This window comes from Ochotona curzoniae, unplaced genomic scaffold (assembly GCF_017591425.1).
Source record: "Ochotona curzoniae isolate NIBS_2020 unplaced genomic scaffold, NIBS_Ocur_1.0 contig_3622, whole genome shotgun sequence".
NCBI lineage: Eukaryota > Metazoa > Chordata > Mammalia > Lagomorpha > Ochotonidae > Ochotona > Ochotona curzoniae.
Genome location: NW_024465926.1, coordinates 19,143,134 through 19,163,433, shown reverse-complemented (window position 1 = coordinate 19,163,433; position 20,300 = coordinate 19,143,134). Strand labels below are relative to the sequence as shown.

Genomic DNA, 20,300 nt, shown 5'->3' with positions numbered 1-20,300 from the left:
AGAGTGTAGACAGTGCTTCCTGGAGGACTGACTGTGGTCCTTTTTTGACATGACGTCGACATTAGCTTTTTTGTCTTACAGAATGGGTATTGTGGTTTTGGAGGTTGTCACTAGAGCATTAGCTATCCTACTTATAAACAAAACACTCAACATACATGTGTGCCATTCTCCTAAAATATTAAATTTAAAAATCTTGATTTTACCATATTCATTTGAAGTTTGTACCATTATGGAACAGGACACTCATGAAATAAATGTGTAACATATCACATTATTTTTTGAAGAACGTTAGCAATGCAGTGTCTAGGAAACTGGATTTTAAAATCACTAGGAAACGTAGGTCCTACTAATTTATGTTCTTTTTGTTCAGATAATAAATTCCAGGTGCTATCTTGAACATTATCAAAACCATTATGAAAATATAGCTGAGAAGCGTGTGTAGGATGCACATTTAATTTAGTAGTTGAAACATCAGTTGAGATGTCTTCATCTCACATCCACCGTCCCTGCATTGGCATCTGCCTCCAGCCCCTGAAGTTCAGCTTTCTGCTAATGCAAACCCTGGAAAGCAGTGGTATTGGCTCCAAGTGCTCAGACTCCTGCACATGAGTGAGTGAAAGCGATCATGTTCCTGACTTCTAGATTGGTCCTAGAGCTCTGGCTCAGCCCCAGCTGTTGTGCGCAATGGGGAATAAATCCACGGATCAGCATTCTCTGTGTCGGCCTGTGTGTCTCTCTGTGGTGGATGGGTGGATAGATATATAAAGAAGGACGTGTAAAAGTGTTATCCCAACAGTACATGAACTTGCTGGGAAATCTTACAAAGGATTTCTGGATTTTGTTTGTTTTTTTCTTTCTTATCTTTCAAAAGGAGATAGAAAGTTGACCTATCCTACACCAGAGATCAGATGTGAGGAACAAATGAGGCACAAGTATAATAAAAAAATTGTGTGGTTTTCTTAAACTTCTCAAGGGCTCAACATTTGCAGCACAGTATATTAAGAAGTGCTGCGTTTCAGTGCTTGCATCCCATGACTGTGAGTTTGAATCCTGGGTATTCCAGCTTCTCATTCCTGCTAATGTGCCTGGAAGGGTAGTGGAAAATGGACGGGATGCAATTCCTGTCTCTGGGATTCGGCCTGATCCAACTCAAGCTGTCATAGTAGACATGATTTTTCTCTCTCTCTTTCTCCCTGTCCTTCTGCCTTCCAGATAAATAAATAAATTTTTAAAACTCCATTAATAGGTATATTAACATTATTTACATTTTCATAATTATTAGGGATCTTCAATTTCACTGAAACAAATGCATGATCTCTTCAATGGCATTGCCCTCTGGTTTCTCATGAGGAAGTTGCTTACTAACTATTCACAAACTAATAGTTGAAAATTTTAACTTTGTCAAAAAAGTGTTAAGCTCTTGTTGATAATAACAATTAAAATCCCATCATGAAAGAATAATTTATTCTGGCACACCTGTGAAAAAAGAACTTAATTAAAGAATACATATGTTGATGTTTAGAAAACGAATTTACAAAATTCAGTTATCATGATTAAAAACTGCCTTTACTGGTTTATGCAGTTTTAAATGTTCTTAAAACCTCCAGGAGCTTAATTTCAGCAAGCTTGTTTTTGTTACCTAAATACTGTATTTTTAAAAAGTTGTTTTAAAAGTGCAAAGAACATGCTGTTTGCTTTCTATTACAATGGTTTTTCTTCTGACACTCAAACACTTATTTAGTCCTAGATTTAAAGTAAACAGTAGAATAAACAATCATAGCAAATGTGTGGATAATCCTTTATCATTTGTAATGAATTTTATGCACCATGCCTCATTTGCCTATCACAACTGTCTTAGGAGATTACTCATGTTCTTTACAAGAAAATGACAAGGAAACAGACAGTAAATTCTGGAATAGAGTCTGAAATCCAGGCTTTGGAATTCGGTGCTTATTTTTTGTTGTTTCCTAAATAATGACTGTCTCTCATAAAATTAACAGAATTTTGTGTTTAAATCTTCTACTACCTACCTTCTGCCCAGATATATTTTTTTTTTCTGCTGGGTTTATACCACAGTTTGAGTTTTAAAAGGGGGGAATTGTTTTCTAATTATTTTAACAATGAACCATGAGTATGTATTTCTGGGAAAGCTGAAGACATGCCTTTATTTGTGTTTGTCGGAGCCCTCACTGATGAACCTTTGTAACGGATCAGGGACATGGGTCTTTCACGGTTACACCTCCGTGACTGCTGTTTGATAGTTTTTCTGTCTAACCCTTTCAAAGTCCGTTGATGTGAAAATCACTGACTTTAGTTGAATTCTGAATGAATTACACTTTTGACTTTGTTTTGGTCAGCTTGCAAATGCCTTTCTAGAGTTATAATCTTCTCAGTGAAATTTATGTCGGAAAAGATTATATCTTATTTTGCATGCTAAGATTTCTTTAAAATTGTTTATTATTCATGTTACATTTTAAACTGGTGCTGGTCTATGCAGATTTTAAATGTGTTTGTCATATACCATTAGTCACTGCGTGAAATCTCTCAGTAATAGTTAGCCCTTGAATTTTCTGCAGCTAAGGAGAATTTAACACTGATTGATGGCAGATCACTTAGCTGGTTGGCAGACTTTCCAATTTACGGTGAGGAAATTGCTCTTTTCTTTTTGTTCATTCCTTTTGCTTGTGCTGAGCAGTAAGACATTGGTGCCAGACTGCGCGCGAGAAACAGCAGTGGATTGGCAATATGGCGTGTCTTCATGTCTTCTTTACTGTTACGATTTTATCAGTTTCTCAAGCTGCACAGGGAATGTCAAGTATCTTGGATGACATCCTTCCATTCTTATAGGTAGTTTCCTGGGTGCTTCTCACACTCCCCATATGCATAGCTTCGCATCTTGCATGATGAAGTAGCCCTGAGCCAGGGAGATAAAATCTGTGTTTTCTCAGAAATTCCAGGTAATTTGCTTGTTGTCTGTAGACCAGCTCCATTCTCAGTTTAACCTTTTCTTTCTCTCCACACGTGCTGAGGAAAAACATCTCTCTGTCATACTGTGTCGGTTGCATTTGTTAGAAAACATATTGCCTTCAGGTAGTTCAAATTTAATCCTGGTGTGGCTTAAACAAATGGTAGGTTATGCTTCTTATGTCAAAAATAAACAGACAAACAAACAAAAGGCAGGAGTAGATGGTTTGTTTTGCTGGTTTAACTTTAGAGATACTCATTGGAACACTAGACTTATTCTAGATGGGTGTAGAATAATCAGGTTGCTCTTTGATACCAGGTCAGACAGCTGGAGATTACAAGACAATAGATTTTTACTCGTAAGATTTTGTCTGCATCTTCAAGATGGATCAGACAGGAAAACACTCCTACAGAGAATCCCTGCATTCCTTACAAGCCTGGCCAGCGATATAATAAAATTCTGTCAAGGGTCACCAAGTATGCAGGAGAAATGTGGTTGCCGTAATGTCTACTTTGCAAAAATTAGTAGACCCTTATGTGGTCATTTTATTTGTGCATCGTGGTCTTCCAAATCTGTGTTTCTTCTCTGTTTTTAATAATTTTATTATTTTTTCTTATTTTGTTACTTTAATTTCCTATACCACCGTGGCAATGCTGAAAACAAATACAAATACTGGAAATACTTTGTTTAACATTTTGTTAATGAGCATTTGTCACACCATTTGGACTGGCAGGGCAGTTTTGACAACAGGAACAAACCTAAGCAGTGGATAACAGAGAAGCCAGATAATTTCTGATCCCCTTTGGGAGCTGTCATTCAAGGGACAAATCCATTTTCCCAGAAAAATTGTCCTTCCGCATTCCTGCCTGCACTTGATCTAGTCTAGTAAGTATCCCAGATTTAACATGCTTTAAAACTAAGTTCTTAATGTCTCCCTGTATAAGCCTACTTGCTGTTATCGGCATAGATCAATATCTGAAAATCTCAACTTTGTCACTTAATTCAAAATAGTTGCTAATGAAAGCAATTTAAAAGTCAATGGAAGAAAAATGGTTCCATGTAGAGTACCTAGGCATTTCTGATCCCTGACTTATATTTAGGCATATCTTGTGTTCAATCAAAGTTTTCTGCTGTTAGTATAGAATAAATAGTAATAATATATGGTAAAACTTATAGCAACAGTTGTCATTTATTTTTCTGGATTAGCGGCATTTGTAGTAAACATTTTTGTTCATTATTCTCATTTTATCCTCTCAGCAGAAATATTGAGTGAATATTAGCATACAGTTGAGAAGGTTACAACCCACTTTGAGTTACAAAGTTAACTCCAAGCACAGCCAGCCTGACTTTGACGTTCATTTCTTGAGTATTCTGCTTTCGGCTTGCGTTGCTCTTTTCTTCTCAGGATTCAGTTACTTGAGGAAGTGGCTGTCCCTGAATTGCTTTCAGCTCCTACTCAGGTAAAGCCTATGTCAGATCCACAGGAATCTAGTTCTAAACCAGTGTTTTTTCACCCTCTTAGTGTGGTTCACCAACAGAGGCAATTTACCTTTGCTCTCTGTTTTTAAGACATGAGGATATTTCCTGCCAAGAGGACTTTTAGTGGCATTATAAAAGCTGCCGCTGTGCAGCACAGGTCAGTGTCTCTATTATAAAATAATAGGATGTTCATACCGTTGTCCTTGGAACCTGTGACATTCTTCTTCCTGTCTGTTCAAACTCACCCTGTGCGGCTCTAGGACCTCGGTGGATGCTCCAGTTGAATGAGTCTAAAGGATGTCCAGGGTCATCAGTGAGGTCCCTCTCTAGTAAGAACTTGAGACTGACTTGACAGTTATTTTTTCTCTACCAAAAGCTTTCTAGTGACTGACTTGGCTAGGCAAGACTCTCATCACTTGGTCATTTTTAAATACCAAAAGGTGTCAACATTGTGTGCCTGGAATTGTCTCCAGATCTGCCTAGTGGACACACTTCTTAGAATTAACTTGGGCTTACATTCAGGAGGCCTTTAAACACCTAATGAGTAACAAGTGTGTAACTGGCTCTTGCCTTGGTATCAGGAAGAAGTCTATGAATCCAATAGATGAATTCTAGACAAAAATCCCCCTGGAAAGAGAGGGCATTTGCTCTTGCAATTGAGATGCCTCCTTCCTGTTCTGGAGTGCTGGCAGTCAATTTCTGGCTGCAAATCCTAGACTGCAGCCTTCTGACTCCGCAGATGTCGGTAGGCAGCTCAAGTAATTAGGTCCCTGTCACCCACCTGGGAGACCTGGATGGCATTCCTGGCTCCCACTCACTCTACTCCAGTCCCTGCAGTTTGGGTCATTTGGGGGCCTCAACAGTGAATAGGAACTCTGTTTTTCTGACTCTCAGTGGATGTCTCCACCTTTCAAATTAAAAAGAAAATAAAAGTGGAAAGTTCTCAACGGTCATATATTCTTTACCTAGTTCAGTTTTTTTTTTTATTAAAATAATTGCCTCAGAATAAAAAGATTGAATGCTACATTCTCTGTAAAAAAATATTACTATGTTACCTACCTCGTCCCACAATATCTCATTTAGTGATGTTCTAGGGTTGATTCATCTTAGCTTATTACAGCCAACTATAAAATTTTCTGGAATTTTGCCAGTCCATTGTTATAAGTAGCCAGCATTTTATGTAGATATAAATCAATGAATTATGTTACAGCATAGAATGATAAATACTAAAATTATTCCTATTTATTTAATTTCATTGCATTTTCTTCTATGTTCTGAGCTTTACATTTTGCAGATTGCATTGAAATAGTGGAAACTCTAGAGAGTGGCTCTTTACTGCTTCCTATCTCCACGTTGTCTGAGCTCACCTTGAAATAAGATGGAAAATTATAGCATGAAAACCAGCAAATGCTATAAATTAAGGCCTTTTGGTTTTCTGAGTAGACAGTTAAATATTTACAAGCACATTGCTGGCCCCATCTTACTGTGATCCTTTACTCTTATGAACCTTTATAGTGTTTATTTTTGGCATAATATATTCATTAATTCTTTCAGCCAACATTTGCTCAGTATACACTGAATACTAGGAACCTAAGTCATTGAGGATTGAAAAATGAGGAATATGTTGTCTTTGACCTCAATTAGTCTGGAATCTTTATAAAACGAGGCAAACTATGCACAAATAATTGTGCTACAGGTTAGTAGATTTGAATCTTGTAGCAAGTATTAGATAAGAGGAGCTGAAACAATGAAATTGTTAAGTGAGTCAAGTCAGAGGGTTTGGTACTTAAAGAACTAGAAGGTGTTTGCAGAAGAGGCATTAAGGGCACAGCGTGTCGAGAGAAATGGTTGCGGAAGAGCTGATACTTGAGTATCTGGGATATCTGCAGAAACTAAATGTTAAGTCTGGCTAAAAATGCTTATAGGGAAATGGTGGTAGATAGGGTGGAAGAGGCACTACAATACTGGTTCTACGCTTTCACCTTTGCATCCTGAGAGCTGGCACAAATTGTGGCATATCAAATTAAATGAGTTAATTAAATGAGTAAATGCTAAGAACTTTGCCTATTATTTCAAATATTTGTCATAAGGAATATTTCTAAAAAAAAAACCCAAGGATTATGTTATATGAAGGCAAAACCAACTCTTAAAAATTTTTGCCTAAGACTGTAACTGAAAACTAGTATTCAGAGGCTGTGAACTTCCACCTAAGTTCTCTTCCTGTAGTATTTTAAACAAGTATTTCAACAAAACTGGACAAAGAACAACCCTCCAAAAACACAGAGGATCTGAGAGTCCGAAAAGAAATTTTTTGTTGGCGGACTATGTTATGGATTTTCCTAAACTGCTTAGTAAGTGATTACTCGTGTTTCCATGAAAAGAGCTGCATGGGAAGAATGTTAAATCCTTCCATTTGGAAGAAGAGAGCGTTGGTAGTCCTCTGGAAGGATAGGTCTTGGTCAACACAACATTCATTGTGCTAGAAATGTACTAAGATTCTTGCGAGGCTGCTGGGCTGCTGGAAGCTGAGAGAAACCTGACAGTACATGTTTATGCATTTGAAAAAAGGATATGGACAATCAGTGGGAGTTTGATTAGCCACGAGAGCTTGGGAAATAATGTGGGTTAAAAAGCAGTTAATATTGTCCAGTATTAGAAGTTTAACCTCCAGCAAAGGTAGAGAGAGAATTGACTCTAGGTCTATAATACTTAACGGTTGTCAGGGACCCTTAAGTTTAAATAGATGAGTGGGTCTATCCAAGTTTTCCAATGAAAATTCGCTTTGCTCTGATTAAAGACCACAGTGAGTCCTTCTGATGAGCTTGTGGTTCATAACATAGCCTGCACTCCAGCAGGGAAAAATCCAACTCAACAAAATTTAAGGGATAACATACTGAACATCAGGCACTATGTGGGCAAATACTGTCATGCTGTATAGTTAAGAGGAAGCTATTGCAACGGACAAGTAAATGTCTTGTTGTGCATAAATAAATTGTCTGATTTTATTCATTTTATTCATTGATCATGAGATTGATGACTGTGACCTGCCATACCAACCTGCCACTACTCTTGCAACACACACACACACACACACACACACACACACACACACACACACACACACACACACACAAACACACGTACACACACACAGAGACTTGCTTTTTCTGAGTTGACAAAGGCATTGCTGAGCCTGCAAGACCAGGTTGGATCCCGAGCTTGGGAATAAATAATGTAATCCAAGTGGAGGCGTTGGAAGGAAGAAAACTGCCCTTTCCTGGCGACCTTCTTCTGTGTCATATGATGTCTGTCTTATAAAAATGTCACAAATTAGAGACTGGATAAAACAGGATAGTAAGTGAAATTGAAAATATATGTCATGACAGTTCCTAGTAGCTTCAAAATGGATCTGTTACATCTGCTGGTTTAGTTTTTCATTCTTCTGTACTATTTCTTTTTCTTCAAAATAAGTTCTGAAAAAGGCCAACTGGTGATCAATACAGTTTCCGGCTCATCCCTCACCTCAGGAGGAATTTTTCTGCTCAATATTCAGCACACCGGCTCTTCCACTTTGTTTTCATTCTGAGATTCCTGTCCTGTCTCCCGCATGACACCTTGCAGCATGCTAACATGCTTTATTACCTGACTCTATCCTGCTTTCCTTCACCATAGTTACTCAATACAACGCTTAATATCAGTAGTCATTTCTATGCTATTTATCCTTTTAGAAAGGAAACCCCTTGAGCACAGGGATTCTTAGCGTTTTATTTTCTGTTTCCAAACCCAGTATGTACAGTCATATTTTGGAACTGCTTATTTTGGTTGTTAAAGTCATTTAGCCTTATCTTACCCGAATCATTCCAGCTGACCCAATTTTATAAAGATTTCCATCCAATTTATTATGGAGAAGTTGAACATTTCTTATCAGAAATCTTAGAATACTAAAACATTTTACCATGAGGCACAATATTTTACATCACCATGATTCCATATTTGTGTATAAATCTTATACAGTATTTTGTAATATTTTGTGGAATATCCATGTGTGCATCTATGTATGCCATTTTTTTACTCTGAAATTTCTAGTTTTCTCCTATGTTAAATGTGAAAGAGAATAATACCTTCCCTTTCTCATTCGCAGAATCACTGTAGGAAATCAAATGAAGTAGCATCTATAAAACACTTTTAAGATTTTAAAATAGTCTTATTTGCATATTATTACCACTGTTCTTGAACTAAGCAGGATTATACACTTCTTCTTCATAACTAAAATTTGTCTTAGAGGAAATTATATATCCCCTTTATCTCAGTTATATCTAATCCAAGGCTTCCACGGTTAATAGGGTTTTTTTTTTTTTTTTGGTTTGTGTGTGCATATTATGCATCTTTTAAACTTGAGACACGCATGTGAAGTTATGACAAGCACATGAAGTTGGCTGATAATATTTTTTAATCATGCTTCCCTTATGTGAAATAGCTCCCCATGTGGAGAACTGTTTTCCTGCCTTGAAGATTTCCTGCCAGGTGTTTATTACAACTCCACGACAGTTCCAAACCTGGAGACAAGAGATGCAAATTGAAGTATTTATGTCATTGGTTTGCAGGGCAGCCCACTGAGAAATGAGAATGTGTTTGTAAACTCCGAACATAGGTGGGCATTTTTGAAAGCCTCCAAATCTGACAGAATGATTTCTAACCAAGAGTGCAGTATTGTTTATTATAACTTTGAGTGGCAGTCTAATATATTAAATCAGTTCAGAAGATTGTAAAATGCATTAGCATTAGCAATTTAATACCTTCAACAAATTTAACTGTCACTCAGCAGCATATCTGTCCTTGTTGTTAAAAAACAAAATAAAATAGCCAAAAATCAAATTCATTTCTTGATGGACAATAATGTTCAAGGACACAAAAGCTTTTCCAATGCACAAAACTATACATAGGAAGGATACACTGCATTTAGCAGAATTAACTGACATTAAATTAATATAGTCATTTTTCCTATGGCTAGGCATTAGAAGCTCTAAAAATTTTTGACAAAATAATGAACAGGACACCACCTACTATTCAAGAAATATTGCTTATGAAAATGCATGAGCAATGTCTCTCCTTCAGGAAATGAACTCCGTGTCCATAGCCACCTGTCAATATTGTTCTTTTATTAATATAGGAGTTTATGAAGTATTATTAATAGCATGGTAAATTTTATTGCCCTGCGGTTAACTGGGAAAAAAAGCAGAACGTGAAATATCATATAAAATGTATTTAAATATTTTCAAATTATTATTGAAAGCCTGTGCTTTCAGTAATGATTCAAAAAACTATTGAAAGTGCTCTGTATGTCATTACTATGAATACTGTGTGCCGGACATCAAAGAAGCGCTTAATTTATTCTATACTATTTTACTGAAGTCTTTCAAGCAAGTTTTCTAGATTGTAATTATTTATTTTTCTGTAGTAATGACCATAAAGTGAAAGTAACTTGCTTAAAGCCCCAGATTATAAAAGACAGGGCTGGGCTCAGTCATGAGGTCTTTGAATTAGTATTTTAGGTAGCTCATTTTTGCAAAGGCTTGTCTGTGCACAAAGAGGACAATGCATGGAGTGCATTTTTGAATTTTTAGGTAAACTATATGAGTTCACATTGATGTTTCCAAATCACATGTTTTCCATCCTAGTCTGGCAGTCATGTATCACATGGTTGTTCAATTGTAATGAAAGTTGTGTTAATGACCAAGTTACTCATTTTCTTGACACTATGCATTTTATAACAATAGCAACACTATCATAAAAAATGCAATTACTAAGAAATGTATGGTGTTTTAAAAGAAATCTTTTTTTGTAACAATGATTTTTTTTTTAAATTTATTTATTTTTATTGGAAAGTCAGATATATAAAGAGAGGAGGAGAGACAGAGAGAAATATCTTCCGTCTGATGATTCACTCCCCAAGTGACCACAGCGGCTGATCTGAAGCCAGGAACCAGGAGCTCTTGTGGGTCTCCCAAATGGGTGCCGGGTTCCAAGGCTTTGGACTGTCCCGACTGCTTTCCCAGGCCACAAGCAGGGAGCTGGATGGGAAGCAGGACTGCCGGAATTAGAACCGGCGCCCATATGGGATCCTGGCACGTTCAAGGTGAGGACTTTAGCTCCTAGGCCACCGCACTGGGCTCTCTGTTTACATTCTGTTCTTTATATCCTGCCAAGGGATATGAAGAAAAGTTACTATTTAGACATTATTTGGAACCACTCCTGTCTTTGCAGTCATGCTGAAATCTAGAGACATAATAAGACCATTTCATGCCAGTTTTAATTTTTAGAAATGATTTTTGAAGTTTTGGTAGACAAAATATGTAAAAATCTGTATGTCAGTCCAAAATTGAAAGCATGAAAAATATGCACAAAAGTCTTTCTTCCATCACTGTGTCCTCCATCCTCTGCCTCCTTCTGTTTAAGGATACTTATTTTACAGGTTTTATTCTTCCATTGGTTTTTCTTGAGATAAAAGAAGATGCGTGTTGTCAAGGTAGTACCATTTTAAATACACCCTTTCCATCTTGATTGTTTTTTCACTTAGTAATGTATCTTACAGGAGATCCCATTGTTGTTTCTAGAATCATGGTCTTAATTTCTTTCTACAGGTGCATGGTATACTATATGCTAGTCTCCTGTTTATTTGCTTACTTCAACTAATAGTCTTGTTCATATGTCTTTTTAATATGTTGCCACTATATCTTTGGGATAGATTCCTATAAATATATTGTGTTTCATAAAATAGTAAATGAATATGTAATTTTGTGAAGGTAGTGCCAAAATTCTTTCCCCAAGAGTTCTAGCATTTGCATTCCCATTAGCAATGTATGAGAAGTCTATTTTCCCACAGCTTTATCACAGAGTGTGTTGTCAAGCTTCTGGAACTTTGCCAGTCTCATAGGTGAGAAATGCTATCCTAGCAAAGTGTTAATTTGGATTTCTTTCTCCATGAGTAAAGTTGTGTATCTTTTCATATGATTGAGAGGCATTAGTGTTTGTTCATTTGAACTGTCCAGCTTTTCTGTAAAATAGGATACTTCCTCTTTCTCTTATTTTTTAAAATGATTGTTATTTATATTTATTGGAGAGTGGAAGGGAGAGATGGAAGGTTTGGAGAGAGCAGGAAGAGGTAGGGAGGGAGAGAGGGGGAGAAAGAAGAGAAAGAGAAAGAGAAAGAGAAAGGGAAAGGGAAAGGGAAAGGGAAAGGGAAAGGGAAAGAGAAGAGAAGAGAAGAGAAGAGAAGAGATGAGGTTAAAGTCAGGAATCAGGAACTCATTCCTTGTCTCCCACTTTAGCAGCAGAGACCCAGCTTCTTGAGCCATTACCTGCTGCCTTCTGAGGTGCACTTGAGCAGGAATGTCAAGTGGAGAGGAGAAAGAGAGAAAGGAGACTGTAATCCTGCCATTTCAGTGTGAAATTGGGGAGCTTGATCTGCATTTAACCACTGTGCCAAACCTATCCCTTCTTTTTTATTTTTAAGATGCTGCTTACATGTTTGAAAGATCAATCTTTTGTGAAATAAATGCAAATCAGTTTTGTTCACTTTGTCTTTTAACTTTGCTTGTCTCTTTGTATTTTAAGTAAGCAAAGTGGTCAGTCATTTCACTAAAGTCAACTAGTTTCTTAATCTCATGTGGTTTATTTTAAAATTGGTTACAACTACTTCCCACACACCATTATCATCCGTAGATTCTAGTTGCTTTGCTACCATTTTCAGCAAGAGGGAGATGAGGCTTACAAATTGTTTTCCACTTAAGAAACTTTGTGATTCTATATATTAATTTAAGAAAATTAATTTTTTGATATCTTCCTAGACTTCAGTTTACTTGCCCAACATGGTATGATTGGCACTTGACCATTTAAGAGCATGGTATTAATTACCCTGTCTTCCCAAAGAGTACACTGGTGTTTTGAAACTATGACCGACACTTTTGCTCTAAAGACAAGTGTGATGTCACAAGGAGGATTGCTACGTAGGTATAGCTCATGTTGGTGAACAATGCTAATAGAGACTGTATGTGTCACATGTGGAAAGGAAACCATCCCCAGACTTCCAGCTCATCCGGAGCAAAGAATCATCTTCTGTATTTCTTCTTTCTTAGTGTGGTCTGTTTTCCTTGTTACTGTCATACTTGGAATGAGGTATGCATATGTATAAAAACACTATTAATTGAGTATGTTTATGGACAAATATACATATAGTTATCCTCTATAAAAATATTTGGTTAAACTATTGAAAAACTTTGATGGTAGAGGCCAGAGTTGTGGTGCAGTAAGTGAAGCTACAAGTTACAATGCCAGACATCCCGAATGGGCTCTGGTTTTGAGACTCTGCTTTTCCACTTACAGTCCAGCTCTGCTAATGTGCCTGGGAAGGGCTCAAGTCTTTGAGGCCTTATGCCCACATAGAAGATTTGGAAGAAGTTTCTGGCTCCTGGCTTCAGTCTAACCCAACTTTTGTCGTTGTTACAGCTTGAGTAAATAAGAGATGAAAGATCTCCATCCCTCATTTTGTTTCTTCCTTTCTCTGTGAATGTGCTTTTTAAATAAATAAAATATCTCTTAAAATATTTCGTCATTAATTTTTTCCAAAATAATCACATGCACATACTTGAACAACATAAATGTCTCTATTTCCTATCTATACTAACATCTATGTAAGTGAATTTAACTTTGGTTTGAAAGACAACCAAATAATGCCTTCTTGTTTATATGGTTTAAGGCATGTCAGCAGGAAAATCCAAAGGGATGTCCACTATCTTACATTTCAAGTTTAGAAATTATACATTTACGGTTTTTTCTTTTTTCTTTGAAGGAGATAGAGAGTGAAAAAGTGGGAGAAAGAGTGAACTAGCAGATGAAAGATCTCACCCTCTCTCTGTCCTGTCTTGTTGTAGTTGTATTTCAAATAAGTAAATCTTTTAAAAAGAGAGAGGGACAGAGAGAGAGGGAGGGAGGAGAGAAAGTATTAATGAATCCATTGGCCCACTCTCCAAATGGCTACACATGCTGCACTGTTCCAGGCTGAAACCAGGAGCCAGGATCTAAATCTGGGTCTCCAACATGGGAGGCAGGGAAGTTCTTGGACCACCTTCTGCTGCTTTGCTAGTGACATCAGCAGCAAGCTGGAGTAGAAGCAGAACAAACAGCAAACCAGCCATGGTTCCCATAGGAATGCAAGTACTGGAAGCGATGCGTTAAACCGCTGTACCACAACACTGGGTAATTCGGTGTTCCACTAAATCTTATCCAAAATGTTGAGGGATGATAATTCAGGATTTCTAATATCAGATTATGAGGTAATCAAAATTTTACAAGAAAGTAGATTAATTTCACTAATTAGTTTCATGTTTTACCCATTTGGGGAGCTATATTAATGTATCTGTTAAGTTTTCTTAGATGCATGACTTCATAGGGCAGAACTGCTTTGAGGTTTTATAATGTTAGACTTTACTTTTATTTTCATTTTAAAGACATTTTTATTGATTTGTAAGGCAGAATTAAAGATGGAGGAAAGAAAGAGATAGAGAATCTTTCACTGCTGTTTCACTCCCCAAATGCCCACAGTGACCAGGGCTTGGCCGTGCCAAAGATAGTAGTTCCATCCAGGACTCCCCTATGGCGGTCAAGTGCCAAGGCACTTGGACCACACACTGATGCTTTTCCAGGCACCTGTATCAGAACTTGAGAAGCCAGGACATGACCCAATGCTTTCATTGAATTCTGGCATCACAGGTCATAGATTAACCCATTGTGCCACATTGTGCCATAATGCTGACCTATGATCCTACAGTTTAAAAGACCGATTCTCCTCTCGGAAATCCCACCCAAATGTTAATATCCTAACCAGAATCCCTACTAGGATCACCCCTACAGCATATCAGAAAAGGTCAGAAAGGTCTTGACTGAGGAAGAACTGTAAGAAATATCTGTCCTCAAACCTGAAAATCTGCTGGTCTTAGTTGTTTTGTGTGTGTTTTTCCCTTCGACTCATGAAGGCCCTTTTAATCAGAGGTAAATGACACTACTTAACTTATAGCGAAATGTATTGATTTTCTCTGCTTCCTCAAAGGTGACCTCCAGGCAGTTGTAGACTCTAAATTATGGTAAGGCAAACAGATATTATAGAATTAGCTCAGCAGTTTAAAATCTATCAGCTGGTTAATTCCCACCTCCCTTTACAGTCCATTAAATACTCTATTTTTAATTGAAGTTATAATATTTATTTTCTCATTTTCACCTGCATTGGTATGCTACATTTCTTTGATAATTTCACTAGAGATTTCTGCTTGGCTTAATTTTTTTTCCTTTCTACTATCTTCAGTGAAGTTGTATATTTATTCAAATGTGTTTGAAATCTTCCTAAAACTTGATTTTTAATATTTGCAATAAACCTTTTGAGAAAATGGAAAATACTTCTTATGGAAAAAGGGCTTATAACTTTTTTGTTGATTTGAAAGGCAAAGAGGGTAGGAGGTAGGACAGAGAATGAATATGAATATAAGTAAATTAATAACCTTCTCATGTATACTCCCCAAATACCTCCCAAGTCTGTACAGTAGCCAGGGATGATTTAGACCAAGATGGGAAACTCAATTCAGATTTACTTCTTAGTAGCAGGGACCGAGCCACTTGAGCCATTAACTTTTGCCTCCAGCAGGAAGTTGGAATAGAGAGGAGAACTAGAACTCAAACGCAAGCAGTCTGGTATGAAATGCAACCATGTTAAACTCCATAGCCAAATACCTACACTAGATTTCATCACCTAAGTGAAGTAAACAAACCAAGGGACTTCCTTTTTCAGTGTACGGGATAGACAAAGCCTATCACTGCCATAGCAGTGAAATCGAGTATAAATAAAATATCTGATCCTAACATTTGAGTCATACAACGGAATTGTTTGGACTCACCTGTTCTTAGTTTAAATGATCAGGATAAAATGATTTTAGATCATTGTAAATAAAATAAATAACTTATTATTCGCAGAAAAGAATGTGCACTTATCCCCAAGAACAGATCTAGTAATCAGATTTTACTTCCAATAGCAACTGAAACCAGGAACTTTATTTTTCTATATATTTCATGAGCATCTTTTTAGCTTAGTCCATTTTGTCAGTACAAAGAAAAAATATTTTAAGATTGATTTTTGTTATAATAATGTAAAAGTCTTTAATCCATCAATTTAATTTTTGTTTCTAATCTAATAGTCTGTCAACATATTGCAATCTGAATGGTGCCAAATAAATTAATTTAGAATATTGCTCTTTCCATTAGAAATCTGTTAAAACCAAAACTAATCTCTTGCTCGCCAGTTCACTATGAAGAACAATTCAATGTGGAGTCTTTAATGTGAATTTATTTTTAATGTTTCATATATATGTATATATATATATATGATTTATTTTTTACTTGAAAGTCAGAATTACAGGAGAGATTGTCCATACATTGCCTTTCCAGACCATTAGCAGGGAGTTAGATCAGAAGCTGAGCAGCTGGGACACGAATCAGCGCTCACTTTGTTTGCTAACACACAGGTGGATGATTAGCTTAGAAAACCACCCTGCTGATCTCTCATGTTTTTGTGAATAACTGACATTCAATTCAAATGACTTATACACAGGCATTAGTGAGTGAAATTCTGCATGGTTGGGTGGAGTAGGATAAATAGAATTTTAATAATGAAGGAAGAACATAAATGAATTATTGACCAAAACAGCCTCTCCCAGTAACTTAGAAGCAGTGGGAAGATTCCCTGTGTTTTTCAACTTTCAAATCTGAAAAAAAAATTCCAAATAAGAAATTTTATTAAGCTCATCTAGTAATGTCTATGTTTTCATGTGTGTAACTGAACTTACTGATATAACTATTTCTTATATTGGATGCAATATTTAAAATACCATACTCTTTGGAGAGTTGTCCAAGCAGACATGTGCATTAGCTTACAAATTTCTTGGTTTTTTTTTCCCTATTGGTATTATTATGACTTTCACTTTTGACAGATTTATTAAAAAGATCACTGAAAGATTCATTATATATGATGAATAAGGAGAGCAATCAATGTTCTTTTATAGTTGTAATTTTTAATTTTTACATGCTTTCTTTAAGTCTATAATATTTCAATATAGAGCTTATTAATTTTTGTCAATGTCTTAATTAGGGCTATTTAAATTAAAGAGCACTGATATATGTTGGTTCCATTGCTTGTGTTTGAATGTTTAATTCATGGAGTTAAAAGAATTTGAATAAGGATAAGAGAAGCCTTTTTTCAAAGTAAATGTTTAATAAAGCTTCTTGGGAAAAATTATTTTTAAAAAGATGACCAACTATGTCAATTATGAATGAATCCTGGCTAGAGCAGTGTTGATAAATATGCCTACATTGTAGAAACAATATTTTGAAATATTCTTCTTGAAAACAAACAGTATGGATGGAATACTAACAAAATGAGGTTACTCTCTAGGGATTGATTCAGCCACTGTTTGTAAGAAAATGGAAGTTCTCCCAGCAGGCATTTTCATCTTAAAATGAAAAATTAGCAACCCTGTAATAATTCCTGTCTAGCTCTTTCAGCAGAGGAGTCAACAATTCTCAGATTGAATGTATAGTAAGAGTTAGCATGAACTTCAAATATAATGGCTATGTTGAGAAAAGCATGTACAGTAACAGACCATCCATGCCGTTTGATAAAAGGCTAAAATGATGATGTCAGATGACAGAAGCAGACGTACATAAATTCTTGTCTTTTCTGTAGCAATTCCTTTGCTGTTTGACGTCCCATACCTGAAATGATTGTGTCCGTTTGCCAGTCTCTTGAATTGTCCTGCCTGTGTGACCTGCTAGTTTAAGTACTGATATCTTCTGAAAACACCCACCGCCCACTAACATTTTATTAACTCTCGGGGCATCCCTTAGTTTGTTGAAGCTGGCATAAATGAATGATCACGTGTCTACTCCTTGCTACATTATGTTGCGGGACTGAATACCACCTCCTGAGGATTCGTTATGGAGGCTCAGTAGAGAGGAGCGAGGCAGAAGAGGGGAGAGGATTCCAAGGTTGAGAAGGTTGCTGCTGGTTTAGGCCAGTTGGCTGAGCTGTATGTGAGATTGCATGCGCTCTCGAAGGGACTTCCACTCTGCCGCCCACGCTAGGGGATGAGCTATCCTGCTGAAAAATAACAGCACCAGGAAGGATTCATACAAGTTAGTCCTTCCTGTCTATGTCGCCCCCACATTCTCCTTTATATTTTCTGTTAAAGCCTATGCATTTTATATATTCTGAAAAAGATGACTTTTTAGTTGAAAAATGTTTCAAAATATTCTTAAAGAGCTTTTTTTTGTGCTATTGACTGCTTTCAGATTGTGGCGTTAACTAATCATTACCTTCATGGTTTTGTTTTTTTCTGATCATCAAAAGTATAGTGAATCTAAGGGAATAGAAGATAGAATATAAAGATCAGGTGTTCTTTTTGATACCAATGATCAAAGGTGCATTTTGACATTTTTGAAAATATGAATTGTTACTACTCATCCTCTTGTAGTGATATTTTTTGCTCCAAAAGAAACCTGCTGTTCTTGGACACAACACAAACATTTTATCAACTATTTGAACATTATGAACAAAAGTAACTGATTCAATCTGAACATAATAATTTGATTTTCATTCTCCCTCTTCATTTTTATAAAGTCTGTAACATTTCCATTTTTAAATTTTTTTTTCTATATTTTCTGCTAATTTCCTAAGAGTGAATCACATTCCCAAATTACTTGCCTTTAAAAAAAGTACTTGTTATGAACGAGAAAATAGTTATGACAGCCAAATTATGCTTTGCTAAGAGAATATTGGAGAATGTCAGATCAATCACTGATGGTGAGACAGCCATTGCTGGAGACAGGAGGAAGTGGGGGAATAAAGAGGAGACCCTGTTAGGGTAGTGGATCTGAGTGTCAGAATATTTGACTATGGATTTTGACCTTGAAACACGCTTTTATATACTCTATGCATCAAACACTGCTCCTAGAGTGTCCAAATGTGAGAACTAAAAGGAAGCTTAAGAGGTCATTTACCTGTGTTAGTAAATGAGGAAGCTGAGGTTCCAGGATGTTGTCAACATCATATATCCAGCTTAGTTTGAATGTCTAGAGAGGCAAAGTTTAACATGAAGTGGTGGTCCTAATGTCAGTAAATAGGGTGGAACTGCCCTTAAAGGCCTTCCCTTCCCATCACGCATAAAGGATACGATACAAAGTAGATCCACCTGAGTCCAGTAGAGCATTTTCTCTGGCTTGGACATTTATTGTTTTTTTTGCCTTCTGATTGAACCTAAAAAGCAGCAGCTGGGTTATTTTCAAGGGCCCAAAATACATACAAAATTTAGGAGAAATAGCTGGAAAGTGAGAGCAACTGAGGAATAAAACCCTGTCTTATTACTTCATTTAAAATTTTTTTTTAAAAAATTTATTTTTCATGATAAAGATACACAGTCTCAGGAAATTTCCATTCCACCCTCCCTGTTGGTCCCCTTACCTCCTCTGTTTTAAAAATATAGATATTGCATGAATTTGCATGTCATCCTTGCACAGGGGCCATGTTAATGTTCTCTGTGTTATTCCAGTTTTAGTGTGTGTGCTGTTGAAATGAGCATTACTTTGTAAGGATATTAGCTCAGATCATTTCATAAAGATAATAGTGGAGACAGGATACATTAATTTTATAAAGATCATAAGAATGTAAAGACAATTATATAAAGGGAGAGGGATTTCAAGACAGTGTATTCAATAATAGAAACTCTTACATCCTATTTTTTACCTGTATTCAGTAAATTCAGTGATTTTCAGTGCTCACCAATCTTTTTTTTATGTTACTTTTCTGTATGCTTGGTTCTGCACATCTTTTTCTTAAAGATGACATTATTTTGTTCCCATCCGTGCTGTTTTAATGAACTTTAAAAGCCACGTTTGATACAGTCACTCTGTTTGCTATAGATTTGCTATTGGTATTTTCATCAGAATCTTGAAGCCACTAGCTTCCTCTCAGCTCCCCATCATCTCTGCATTGACTACTAGTTATCATGGGTGAAAATGGTCAACTTGGCTTTAAAGATCTGCCATATGTGGCAGAATCATCCCCTGGGATTTGTGAACCCATACAGAGGTCCTCCTTAGAAAACCAGCTTCCCTTAGCTCTCTTTCCTGCTCTTGTTCCGGAAGTTCTTTTCTCTGGAAATCTCTCCACAGGTCCCCAGGCTCCCACCAAGCAGAAATAACAAGCCATCCCATTTCCTTAAGAATATACAATGTGAGTTAGGAAAATAGAGGATGTAAAAAATTGTTGGCAGTACTGGTTTTGCATAGCTTAAAACCAAAGCAAAATGTGTACATGTAGGAAGTGTTTGCCAGGTAATATTTAAATAGGACAAATAAACAAGCAAGAGGATTCTTTGAATTCATCAAGAGTTATGATTCACCTTTCAAAGGAAATAAGTCAGCTAATGGAAACTGTGTTCATTAGGATTAAATGGGACATTGATCCAAGGGCCCAAGGAGCTGGTCGACCCACCTTTGTTTTCCCAGTCATAGACAGGCAGCTAGAGTGGAAGTGGAGCAGCTGAGATGGGACTGGCACCCATATGGGATGCCAGTGCTGCAGGTGGAAAATTACTGTGGTATGCCACCACAGTGCCTCGAACACACACACACACACACACACACACACACACACACACACACACACACACACACACTCACACACACACACTCACACACACACACGGATTTATTTATTTATTTTTATTGGAAAATCAGATTTACTGAGAGGAGATAGAGA

General features: G+C 36.7%; 1 non-coding gene across 1 annotated transcript; it reads right to left on the bottom strand.

The window, feature by feature from the left end:
* Nucleotides 1-19,012: 19,012 nt before the first annotated feature.
* Nucleotides 19,013-19,119, bottom strand: LOC121158131. Its single transcript, XR_005884152.1, has one exon. It is a non-coding gene; the product is annotated as a U6 spliceosomal RNA (small nuclear RNA).
* Nucleotides 19,120-20,300: the final 1,181 nt, after the last annotated feature.